Genomic DNA, 13,065 nt, shown 5'->3' with positions numbered 1-13,065 from the left:
CTGAACCCCACAGAAAATGCACTTGTGCAATCTAGCTATGGTTTCCCTCAGCTCAGCAGCTGTTTCTTCCCAGGGCTCCAGGCTGGAGGTGGCCAAACGGCCTTCAGCACATCTGTAGATGCAGCCCTGGCACAGACCATGAAACAGAGTATATCGTGAACAACTAACTGCTTTTGCCTACTTCCCTGAAGAAAAATAAAGCTGAGCAGGTGTGTGTGCTTGAGCTATTGTGCTACAGGAACAACTGCCTCTGTTTTCCAGGCACCATTTGGAGAAGGGGAACAAACCCTGGCACAAGTACACAGTCCAAAGCCATCCTTCTGACACAGCCCCCAGGGACACCCTGACTGGCTTAGCATTACAGCCTTGCACCTGCAGCCCTTAGATGCAGACTTAATCCAACCCTACCCCAGTATGCAGAAGATTAATAACATCATTTACAAGGGCCAAAAGAACACTTTTCATAAATCTGAGCCAATTTTCTCATGCAAGATTTATATTTGAATTAAGAAGGGAACATTATAAATCTATCCCATGATAAAACTTAAAATTTGGGATTTTAATATGCTGAATCCCCTATGCTCTGGGCTTGAAAAGTTGATAGTGTTTCTTCCTAATGCTGCATTAGGCAAGTAATCAATTCATCCAATTACTGAACTGACAACACTGTTCCTGTGAGCTGTAGATAAATTCACTGACTTGGACAAGGATGTACAATATGGTATGTATTGGGGCGGTAAACACAAATTAATAAATCCATTATGTTGGACTACAGATCATTTTGGACTCAGATGGAAAACAGCAAAGCAAAAGTTGAAGTCAGGACACCAGAAAAGAAAATTTAAGAGACTGAAATCTCTGTAAAAAGAACTTGGCTTTTGATGAGAGCATGGAAAGAATTCAACATAAGTCCTCTGCTCTAAGCAGATTAGGAAAAAATCATTACTATCACCAATGGTTACTTAACTTAAAACTTAAGACTTCATGTATTCTGTGTCAGGTTTTAATCCAGTTTTCTCTCCTTCAGCAGTAATGCCAGGAAGCCACAAAAATAGAACTGTCAGCAGTCCCTCTAAAGCCCCAATACTAAAGAGAACTGTTAACATCTGGATGTATTTTTCAACAGGACAGCCAAAAAGAAGGTATTTTAGGCAAGAGCATCTGCCTGTGCAGTGGAGTTCCCTAACATAGCTAAATGTGTCTAGCTTTGAAAAGATGGCTCTCAGAAATCAACTCAGTGAAACACTTAAAGAGAGCACTGAATGGCATCCAGGGCTCCTCAACCTCTGCCGTGACCACGGAGCCACACACATGGATACACATGTAATATCCAGACAGCTAACCAAAAATAGCTCCTCCTGTATATATAAAGAAAAGAAGAAAACCCAAATGTTTTGCATGGAAAAATAGTTTCATTAGCATTAAAACAATTCTAAGGGAACCCTGTTGGCCTACAAGAGTCAAAATGGAATATTTCTTTTTTTATACATATATATATATATATATATATATATATAAACACACACATATGCACACACGCACCTACTGCTTTGGTTTAGGTGAAGCAGTTTTTTATTAGTTATTTTACATTAATTATACAATAGTTATTTTACAAATAATTATTATCCTCTTTCATGATGAAAACAAAATTTTTTAAATTATGGAGTTTGCACAGGCTGAGGATTCCCTGTTCAGCAGTTCTGCTCTGCACAGTCACTATAACCAGTTACAGCACTGTGGTGAGAGAAAGGAAGTAAGCAACTGGTATAAATGAAGGCTATAAGACTATGGCTGAGATTAAGAAAGGCAACAGGTGACTGCAGGAGATCCCATATATGAAATAGATTAAATAGATTGAACAAATGACTTGAGAACAGGAAATGGGAATTGATCGAAATTAATTCAAATCCAAAATACACTGGGTGTATGGCTCTGCACAGCATGTGCACTGAGCTCAGGAAGCTGCCCGAACATATTTTAGAAGTCCAGGAGGATCCCATCTTTATAAGATGCATTATTTTTTGCTTTAAATCCACCCAGACCAGGGGCCCATGACTACTTTTAACAGCCCCAGAAGTGCCTCTCAGCTGCCTGGTTGGAGAGGTTGGCAGTTGCCCAGGCAGAGGAGTGGAAACCATGCACTGCTGAAAAGAGGTATTTTTGAAGACTTTTGCATCAACACTGGGAGAAACCAGCAGAAATCAGAGCTGTCTCAATTTGATGGGAGTGTTGAACATCCAATTTATTATCAGCCAACCTTTGCTACAACTATGGGGTATGGTGGTGAGGCTCCACTACCTTCTGACAAGACATAGGTCCTGAGAGCAGAAGCTGACAGCATGAACTTACCATTCCCTTTTCCCCCTCAGAACAGATTTGCCTAACAACAAAGCAAATAGCTATACCATGAATGTATGGGGGGTTTATCCTGTTAAGTTTAAATCAACACTCTTCACACAAGATTTTTGACCCAAGATTTCACACATTGGTGAAATGAGATCTGGAAGTACACATACCACTGAACTGAACAAAAGCCAGGATGATTCATGGAGATGTTCTGTGCTTAATCAAGGTTTCACGAAGGAAACTTTAGCTACTCCAGTCAGTGCTGAGCAAACAGAGAACCTGAATGGGAGACTGACAGAGAGTTTCCAATCTAGAGGCTGACAATCCAATTTTGCAAAAGTAAATTGGGGGGGGGGAGAAACCCCACACCAAAAACCCAACACAAAACTAAAATATTTTGAATTTTACTCTACTATGAAATGAAACCAATCTTGGGATTGTTTTGTTGTCACCTAGAAGATCAGTTCTAAATGCTTTATAAATCTCTTGGAAATGGGACACAGAACTGTTTTTTTTTTTTTTGTACCGGTTCACTGCTACCCACAGCAGCAGTGCTAGCTCAAGTAACTTTTAAATCTTGTTCTCTGACTAACCCTCCTCTCTCTATGGCAGGTGCTTTCCTCACTGGAAGATGTACAAACACAGAGGGCTGGATGCTTTAATTCTGTAAAGAGAACTCACCCGTAGCACCCCTTTATCTGCCCCTCCAGCCCCTGCCAAGCTGTGGTCAAGGGTTGGACTATTTTCTAGTCACATGAACCACTTGATGCTGTGAAGGCTGGCCCAGCTCCAACAAGCAGGGTGGACAGGGCCACATCTAGCCCCCTCAGACTGGAGGCATGAGGGTGCTGTGGGACCAAGGGGTTTCATTCCTCAGGTGTAAGAGACCCTCCTGCAGTTCTGGTGATGAGGCTCTCCCACAAAAGCCAAGCAGTCTTCTAGCTCTCCATGCTCCAGACAAAGACGAGGTGCTACACATGTGCATCGACATAACACAAGCGTGCATCGACATAACACAAGCGTGCTCTTTTGACAAGTCTGGAGGGGCCCAGGGGAGCTGGGCGGGGAGCCGGGTACCTCTCTGCCCAGGCTGGAGCACACTGAGCAAGTGTCCAGGTTCAAGGCTCCAAAGTACAGGTGCAAAATTAATTTCAATGCAGAATAGGTTTTGAGGCCACTAGATCATGGTCCTATATATCTTTTCTGGACTTGAAAGCTAGTTTAATTGCCAAAGCAGCATCTCCAGAACTGTCTCTTTAGGCCAGATCCAAAGCTCTTCACAGTGACCACAAGAGCCCCCAGACACTAAGGGCCTTAATCTGGGGCCTAATTATCTTCTGTTTCCAGTTTAAGTGTGGATATCAGACCACTGAGAAAAGGCTTCAGAACAAAATCACCAATGTACAATTTACAGGAAAGAGAGGCATGAGATAGTTGACATAATTTTTATTTTGGCACTGAGTTAATGTAAACTTCAGCTGCGATGACAGGCAAACAAACACTAGTACTAAGCTTAAGAGAAGTGTCCTCACTAATCCTGCATGGTTTGATGTATTAACATGAGTAAGAAATATGATGCAACAGAGATGAGCTCAAACCAAATCCAGAATTTGAACCTCTTCCCACATGAGGTTTCTTAGTTTAGGTTTGAAGATTCATCCCAGCCACAAAAAGCTATCAACATAATTTTTCTCTGCAGAATCAATCTTTCTGATGGAGCCTAAATAGCATTACTAACCAGTATGACAACACAGCTTAACCCAAACTCAGCCTGTCCTACTTCAAGTCAAAACCCCCTTTGCCTTTCCCCTTCAAGGGACAATGTCTTAGGTTCTCTGTTGACAGAGATTGGCTGTTGTCCTACTTAGCTTATATAAAGAGAATATTTAGAAGACTTAAAGTATCGTGGGAGACAGAAATTCAGAGTAAACAAAGTCGTTCTTTTATAAAATGAAACAAGAGTCCAAAAAGGGGGGCAATAGGTCAGTATATGCATCACACAAAATTCACCAAGTGAAATAAATAACACTTTAATCAAGCAAACCAGTTCAATAAACATTTCCACCAAAGGCAAAAAGGCATAAGCCAAAGCGGATAGGATTCACAGGAACACAGTAGGCCTAAGCTAGCCAAATCCTGGCTTCCTAGCAGAGGCTGCTCACCACACATAGCAGCTGCATCCTCCTGTCCTGAACTTGCCTAAAGGGCTGGCCGCTACCAAGAGGGGCAGTTCCTGTTGGATGTAGTAGACATGCAGCTGCATGATGAGCTGGCCCAGCTCATTGATTAGATCCAGAACTAAACCGCCAAAATAAATGAACTTTTTTGTTTTTTTTTAAAAGTACTTTTCCATCTCCCCCTGTGGTTGACTGCACAAAGTGGGGTCAGTGTGCTGCAAGGAAATTGGGGGGGGGGGGGAGCAGACCTGGACTGCCCTTTTCACAGCCAACCCACATCCCTGGGAAGTGCGTTTAGAGTAATGTACATCTGAAGCTGAAACACCTACAAGTATGATGAACAGAGGCTGAGTGAAAAGCAAACCAGCTGATACAAAACAGAACACAAGTGACAGGACAAAAAAGTAAAATGACTAAGCCTAACGGTTAGGACAAAGAAAGAGACCAGAGTCTGAGTTTTTTCTCCAACACTGTAAATTAATAGCCTATAGACACATAACTGATGGAGCAATCCTGCTCACATTCACTCTTTCCATAGCATAAGGAAACAAAACCACCAGGGGATCCACCACCTAAATTAAGTGCAGGAAAGGGCAGTGGATTTGATGGAACTTCTGTGGTGTCCAACATACCCTTTGGGTGCAGTGCTCTTAGTAGGTGTGATTTTTATAGGTATTTGCAAGAATCAAGGGACACTTTAATAATAAATATATTTTTCTTGAAATCCAATATTGCTTGACCACAGCTAGTCTGCAAATATACTGTTAATATTTAATTTACAGCTGGAAAAAAAAAAACAGAAATCAAACTTCTCCACTCCTGGATTTGTGCCCTAGCCACTGAATTGTAGGACCACAGCTCACCTAATGAATATTTCTGTATTGAAAGCAAAGTGAAAAAGTTTCATAAGTAAGGAGCCAGAGACCACCAGCCCAGAACAACACACAGGTTTATGGCTCTAACACTCTCTTGAGAAATAAAAGATGCAAATTCAGAACTTGGCTCTTCATATCTGGATAACACCTCTAGACAAAGCCTAGAAAAAATAAGAAAGGGGTAAGGAGGGAACACATCAGTATAGTCCCCCTGCATGTCTTTTAAGTGGTCCTGATCATCTATATGTAATCTGAAGACACCTGGGCTCTTCAGGAGCAACTTGTCAAGGAACACCTCACTTCTAGATCCCTGGACAGCTTGGGCAGCTAACTAATCAACACTGTCAAAACTAAAGGCACAAGCAGCAGCAGATCTCAATGCATTTAGTGAGTATTACTGGAAAAAACCTGAGTCTGCACAGATCAGAGACTTAGGACTGCAAGGATACAGCTCAGAGGTGAGGGTGCCCGCAGAATCATTGCAAGCACTTCACAGCTGTGGTGCAGCATACATCCCCTGAGATCTAGTTCTCTTCCTGCACAATTATAGTGGCACTGACTGGAAGTGTACCTTAGAGGAATGACCATATCAACCTTTCTGTTCTTATCTAGTGAAATGCATCTCATGAGACATTGGGCATGTTTTCACATTGAAGAAAAGTTACCAGACCAGCTTAATTTAAGATGATATTTATTTCAGAATGCTGTTTAATAATCAGAGTGATCTGAACCAGCCAGGAATCCAGCTGTATGGTATGCATTAAAAAAAAATACACCGTGGCTTTTGAACAGGACAGTTTGAAACTGCTTACGAGCATGACTGCTGCTTTAACAGTGCTCTTGGATACAGCAGGTTATAACTTCACTAAATATAATGTATTTAATGATGCTAATTTCATGCAGTACAGAAGGGAAACTGTCTAGCTATATTCACAACTTCCTTCTGAGTTTCGGTAAACCACACCTCTAATTACCTTAAGTGTTCACAGGGAAGGAAATAACCTAATTGGTTGTTTCTTGTCTATGAAAATGCTTAGCTGTTAATTCACACAGAACAGCAGGATTTTAAAAGGACATTTTCTTATAGCAATACCAGTTTAAAGCTGTTTTAAGTACAATTTAATCTCAGACCTAATTCCTATGAAGATTTAATTCTGTAGTAGTTCAATATAGTGAATATTTTCCTACCTCCCTCCATTTCTCTAGGTCTGTCACTTGATAGAAACTACAGTCCTCAGACAAATCTTGGAAGCACACTGTAAAATTATCACTCATAGCCATAAGCAAACAAACCGCAGGCACTGAAAGGTCTCCACTCCAAACCCCTGATCCTGTATCCTGGTGACAAGGCACTGTAGATCTGCACATCACCTGTAACACAAACTGCCCATAACAAACACTGCGTTTTGTAACTCATGTTCTGCAAGTTGAATTGTCTGTCCAGTTTTAGCCTACTTAGAAAAGCCACTTAGATCAACATGCTGACATTCATAAAAAAATCTGACTTTAAAAACACACTGTCCCATTCAATATACCTATCAATATGCACTGGGGGAAATACATCAGTTTGTAAAAAAGATCATTAACTTTTGTTTCTCAGGAGCCTTCTTCAGTTTTTCAAGGGCACAGTGAGAAAGTAATAATTTACAAATCACAGTAGTATCATTGTATACTCATGTTTAAATACTCTAAGTATCAATACACAAGGCAGTTACGATATGTTCAATCATGTCGGTGATACATACGGAAGAGTAACTTTAGCAAGACAGCTCAAGCCAGCCTCCCCGGCTGCGGTGTTCCCATTTACTCTCACCGACGTCCCACACTGCTATATCGGGGTGTGCCACGAGTTACAGAGCCTGATGGAGATCGGCTGTGGTTCTGCTGGAAATATAAAATCCAACTTCACATTTCCATTGAGGACTAGGCAGGGAAAGCAAGCTGCCACTTCCACCACTCGCCGCGGTGGTCCGAGGAGGGCCCGGACGCAGGGGACACCTCGGGCGGTTCGGCTGGCTCCGGGCTCCGCCGGCAGCCACCACCGCGGGCCTTCGGGCTGCCCATGGCCGCCAGGGCAGCTCTACGGCTGGCCCGGAGCGGTGCTCGGCCTCCCCGGCGGTCCCTGCCTGCACCTGCCATCCCGCCCCTGCCTGCGCCGCTCTCCACCGCCCCCTTCCCTTCAGACAGCCGGCGGCGGGCAGCGCGCCCGCGGGGCCCGGATGGGTGCTGCGGACCTCGCTTCCCGCTCCCACCGGCCCAGCTCCCCGGACCCTGTACCTGCTAGGAGGGCGCCCAGCCCCTCCTGCGCCCGGTCGTGGCTGTTGCCGTCCGCCGCCTGCCCGCCGCTCCTGCGGCGCGGTACTGCCCTGCCCTGCCCTGCCCTGCCCCGGAGCTGCGCCCTGCCCCGCGGCTCCTGCCCGGCCACTCGCCGCCTCTCTCTCCTAGGCCTCTCCTCCCGCCCTGTGGCTGCCGGCCTCCGCCTGCCCCTCGCAGCCGGGCACTGCCGGGCTCTTTGCCCGCATAGCTCCTTAGGTGCGGCCCTGCAGCGTTTACTCACCCATCCCTATCCCGAGGGACAACTTCACCGTCGCCCTGAGCCTCACCCGCCTCACCAAAGGGACAGATTTATTTCCCACATAGCTGCCAGTAACTTTTCCTCGTCGCTTGCTAGGCTGTTACAGCGGCAAAGCCAGTGCCAACGCTGCCCCTTGCTTTGCTCGGGGCAACACCAGGCCTATATTTTAGAGAGGAAAAATGAATTTCTAATTTTTCACAATGTTCTTAGTAAATGGCATGTTCATCTGGAATATGGATACCTGTCAAGTTAGGTTTTACATAGACACATGAGAGAAAGCCCCTGCCACAGAGTGCATCGTCCGTAGGGGTAATTTATGGATCACATGTGGTGGATTGGTTCAGAAACTTCATCAGGAAATTCTGGTTCAGAAATTTCCTTGCAGGAAGCAAAGTTTTGTGAGACTCAAGGTGGTCTCCTGTCCCTTTCCCATCCCCTCCTTGATTCCAGTTTCTGATAAAGAACTAGAAGTGTTAAAATACCACAGGAGGCAAATATGAGTGAGATATTGGTGGATTCCACATCCACCAAGACTGCAGTTTTTCGATTACAGTATTTTTCATTTTAAATTTAATAGTACCATGGACCTGCTGCTTACTAAAAATTTCATGGTTGTCATCATGCAGTATAACACAGCTGCTTTGAGCTCCAGAGCCACTGTAAGGGGAGATGCTTTGCCAAAAGCACCAGCTCGTAATATTTGAGCTAACAAAGCATCTCTCTTCATCTCTGCAGAGCCAGTCGCATAGTGCTGGGGTATCACATAGCAAAGTGGCTCTGATTCCTGCTAATGGAGCTCATGAGATTACATGTGGTCACTATTCTAAAGAAATACCAGTAACCTGATATGCTTCCAAAATTGTCTGAGTCCTCCTGATGTGCACATTAAGCAAGCATTTCAGGGTGTCTTACTGAATTAATTTACGTGATTGAACATCTTTATCTTCACTGTTCACAGAAGTGCGTTGTTTAATGGCCAATAAGGTCCCTGTGCGTAGCTTGCTGCTAACAAGTTACATCGGCATTTTCACACTCAAGGGTTTTTCAGGCTCTTGAGTGACTTCCAGTCCTGCCTGAGTGGCTCTCCAGGTGCTGGAGCCAGCAGTGCAGTAGCAGCCAGCCTTTGGGACTGCAAGTTGCCTCTCCGATGAAGGAAAGGACATTAAAAATGGTATTTTTGACAAGGCAGTTAAAGGAAAAAGCAGTTTGTAAGTCCAGCTTCCTTCTTTCTCAAGGCAAGACTGCCCTCTTTTTGAGGGGGACTTTTCTCACATCACTAAGGCTGCTTTAATGGTTTGGGACACACCTTCCATTCTGCTTTCAGCCACTTGAAAACTGGGGAGTTCATTTCAGTAAGTGCATGGTAAGGGGTATGACTAATTTGATCTAGTATGGAGGGGGAGAACATTAAATATCAAACTTAAACATGGGAAATTTAGGGAGAAATTCTTCACTGTGATGGTGGTGAGGCACTGGAACAGGTTACCCAAGGAAGTTGTGAATGCTCCATCCCTGGAAGTGTTCAAGGCCAGGTTGGACAGGGCCTGGTTGAGCAACTTGGTCTAGTGGGAGGAGTCCCTGCCTATGGCAGGGGAGTTGGAACTAAATGATCTTACGATTATGATTCTGTTACTGTGCTGCGATTTTTTTTTAGCTGGGGTGAGAAACAAACCTCCACCATCCCATAGATTTTTGTCCCAAGCAAATCTAGTCTGAATGAAATTAATTTACCATTGTTCTTTGCTTCCTAGACCTTTCTGTCAGCTGCAAATACTATCTTCCTTCCCTGCCAGCCTCCTGGCAGCATAGAGTGCCCCAGGTTGTGCTCTAGTGTTTGTAATCTTTCTGCAGCTAAACCTTGCTTGAGAAACCTGGTGATGTTCCCATGCCTCACTGATGCCTGCTCTTGGCCCCTCTTCTCTGTGTCCACACCAGACAGTCACTACAGCCACTCATCCTCATTAGTTCTAATGCTCTGCAGCTGCTCTTGTCTCCTCATGCTGCCTCCACCCAGGGCACCCTCAGTACTAAGAAAGACCAGGCTAATAAACTGGCCTGGTTTTGGCTGGCTGTGCCAAACCACAGCACTGAGCTCCAGAAATGCAGGGCTGAGACACTTGAGTAGGCCCATGCAGAGCCAACAGAGGAGAATTTATTAGTCTGGGCTATGCTTCACATCTCATATCCCCCAGCAAGGTCTTGTCTCATCTGTTTTGAACCTCTGCACAGCGCACTTTTTCACTTGCTGCTGAGGTTGTTTATGCTATTGGATTACAACTTCCCAGTGTTTTTCTCAGTGAAAGAAGAGTAGCCAGAAGCAGAGGCTGTAGAAAGTAGCTACAAGCAGAAGTGCATGCTGTTGTCCTTGGGCCTCAAACCTTTAGGAAATAAAATAATGATACAATAAAACCCCCATGTCTAAATATAGATACAAATGTTCTTGAGTAATCCTTTTTATCTACAAAAGCTTTCAAACAGACTAAGACCCTTTTCTTCACTTTGTGCAAATACTCCAGTGAACAAAGTTTTAAGCAGGAATGCTGACAGAGGCTGCAGCTTTGCATCAATCAAGCCTGAATTCTTCCTCACAATCATTTGCCTCAGAACCCTGATCCCAGCACTTGTGCACATGTATTGAGTCATGCCAACCCCCATGTTAAAAGATCTAGCAGCTCAGAGAGTTTGAATCATGTTTGCAGAGAGCATGCTGTAATCTTTCAAGCAAAAAAGTGGAAAACATCATTGCTTAGTAGTTCTTGCCTGCTTTGCAAAAGATCACATGCAATTAAGCCAATACTTGCAAATAGCTTCCCCAGCTCTGGAATCCTTCAGAGCAAGCAAGGATCTAACATTGCTGCTTGTGAAATACTTTAGTTTTCAGAAACTAACATGAAGTGATGTACTTACCGTCAGAGCTAGAATCCAGTGTATATTGCAATAGCCAAGTGATGAGCTCAGCTGTTAGGACCTAAAAGCAGGGCGTTATCAGTACAAGTCCAGCACACAGCATACGACATCTTACAGCCAAATTCCACTAAATTAAGTTTTCTGATACAGAGTTTTCTTACAAGAGAAAAAAGGAGTTTGCAACTTAGATGTAAGTGAAATAGCAGAATCCTTTTCAGCTGAAGTCTCTAAGTGGTTAATACACCTTCGTTATAAACAACTTCTGCAGCCAGAGGCTTTTACAACCATTAAAGTTTTTGCAGCAGTAATCTTTATCCCCTGAGGTTTTACTGGGAGAAACATGAAACTATTTCCTCATCCTTCCTGTGCTACTCTCAGCTGGAGCCTGGCTTTTTCCATTCTCATCATAACCTTTGAGTTAAGCAGACACCTTCCCTCTTCTGCCACAGATGCTGGGTGGGGTCCACACACTTCATTATAGAAGGCTGCTGTAATTCAATCTGTGACTGTTATTTTTTGTTTTCTCCTTTTTTTGAATGCATGTTTAACGTCACGCTCTCCTGACATAACCACTGTAATTCTGTCCTGCATCTGCGGCTGCAGCCAGTTACCTCCTCCCAAAGCACTGGGAACAACTTTGTTGCACAACATCTTTTGAAAACATTGCTGCAATGCCTAGAGGAGCAATTGCATGGAGACACTTTGTTGTCCAAATTAGACCCTCTCTTTACCTCGTCTAGATTAGATGTACTGTGAATTGGAAAGATATCTGCTGGCTTGTTGCCTCGCTTTATCCTATAAAGCAGATTTTCTTTGTACAGACACACATCATTAATACATTCTGATAATAAATCCAAGGCAGGCTTATCTTTCATGCACCAGAACACTTTGGTTCTGTCTCTCTACAGCCAGTCCCATATCTGTGTGGGCTGCAGCAATTGCTTCTGAACTACACAGCAGTCTTCAACCTTCAACCTTGCCAGTTTGCCAGCCCCAGACTAGCCTAAGGTGAGTTGAGGTTCCTGGGTAGACAACCACTGAGGCACAGGGGTGCTGTGCTGGACCTGGAGTGGACTTTTCAGGCCATCAGCTTCACCCTGGGCTGACAAACAGAAGTGGCTGTGGGTGCATATTTATGCAGGAGCAAATGGTTCAGCTTTGTCCTCAGGCTGCATTTCTTGCTGCTGCTACTGTCTAGGAATCCAAGATGATGCATCCAGTAAACTCAAGAGACATTATAAACTTTCATGTGCAGTTTGCAAAAGATGAAATAGAGCCAAGACATGCTCCTTGAAGTGTTTTCCAGTTGCATCCTTTTCTTGACTGTTCATTAAGAGCCAGCTGCTCTTAATGACCAGCAAAGGTTTGTGAGGACATTGTCACACCTTCTGAAAAAAGGTAATAAGATTAAATGTTACCAGCATCCTGGCACCTTCAGATATTTTCTAGAGCTTTCATTCTTGCAAAATTGTGGGTAGATGTACTATCCCTGCTTTAAAATGAGCACACTTCGGGCAAAAATCACTTGGCATATCCAATCTGTCATTTGGATCCAAACAATTCCAGTATTTTCCTGTTTGATTTGGTGCTTTAAGCCAATATATTTAGTGTTTGTCTGGATACGGTTTGCTATTTGAAAACTGAATTTTCTGGGTAAAGGATAAAAAAGAAAGGAAGAATGTTGCCTGTTGTTGATTTCAGAAAAGATTTGAAATCTGAGATATCTTTGAGTTTCTGTCTACCTCTCAGTGCAGTAGTTGAACTCAGTTCAAGAACTGGATTTCAAATTGTTCCCAAACCTTCATTGCTGGGGTGGGGGGAGAAACCCCAAAACCCACACCCAACAATCCTCCCCCCCCCCAAAAAAAAGAACAAACACACAACCCCACCCCCAAAACCACCAAAACCCCCAAACAGAACAGGAAAGACCTGTTTCAGGAAAGGTTGTTGTATCACTGAAAAAGTCCCCATGGAGCACCTCTGAAGTAATACTTATTTATTATAAATAATTTCCATAGTGTCACATTAACAAACATAAAAGGTCATGAACTCCTGTATTTGAAGCAAATGTATTTGGCTGCTGGGATCTGGCAGAATTTCCTCCTGTGGGATAGATTGTTTGCACAGACCTTTATTGAAGGATAATATTAAGAATGAATTATGAAATATTAGTGTAATGTAGTAA

The 13,065-nt window shown here is 43.7% G+C and overlaps 1 protein-coding gene across 8 annotated transcripts in view; it reads right to left on the bottom strand.

Annotated features, from left to right (window-relative positions):
* TC2N (tandem C2 domains, nuclear) overlaps positions 1 to 10,897 on the bottom strand; it is a 34,317-nt gene extending 23,420 nt beyond the window's left edge. For 3 of the 8 annotated variants that reach the window (XM_062638020.1, XM_062638002.1, XM_062638037.1), the window contains exon 1: positions 7,676 to 7,842. The gene's annotated coding sequence lies outside the window, so the exon portion shown is untranslated. Of the gene's footprint in view, positions 1 to 7,143; positions 7,283 to 7,675; positions 7,844 to 10,880 lie in introns of those variants that run through there. The other 5 variants (XM_062638011.1, XM_062638027.1, XM_062638043.1 and 2 more) reach the window with 5 other exon arrangements.
* Between the last annotated feature and the right edge of the window lie 2,168 nt (positions 10,898 to 13,065).

Source organism: Pezoporus occidentalis, unplaced genomic scaffold, assembly GCF_034315485.1.
Source record: "Pezoporus occidentalis ecotype Australia unplaced genomic scaffold, CSIRO_AGI_Poc_V1 ctg115, whole genome shotgun sequence".
In the NCBI taxonomy this organism is placed as follows: domain Eukaryota; kingdom Metazoa; phylum Chordata; class Aves; order Psittaciformes; family Psittacidae; genus Pezoporus; species Pezoporus occidentalis.
This window is presented reverse-complemented; position numbering and strand designations above follow the sequence as displayed.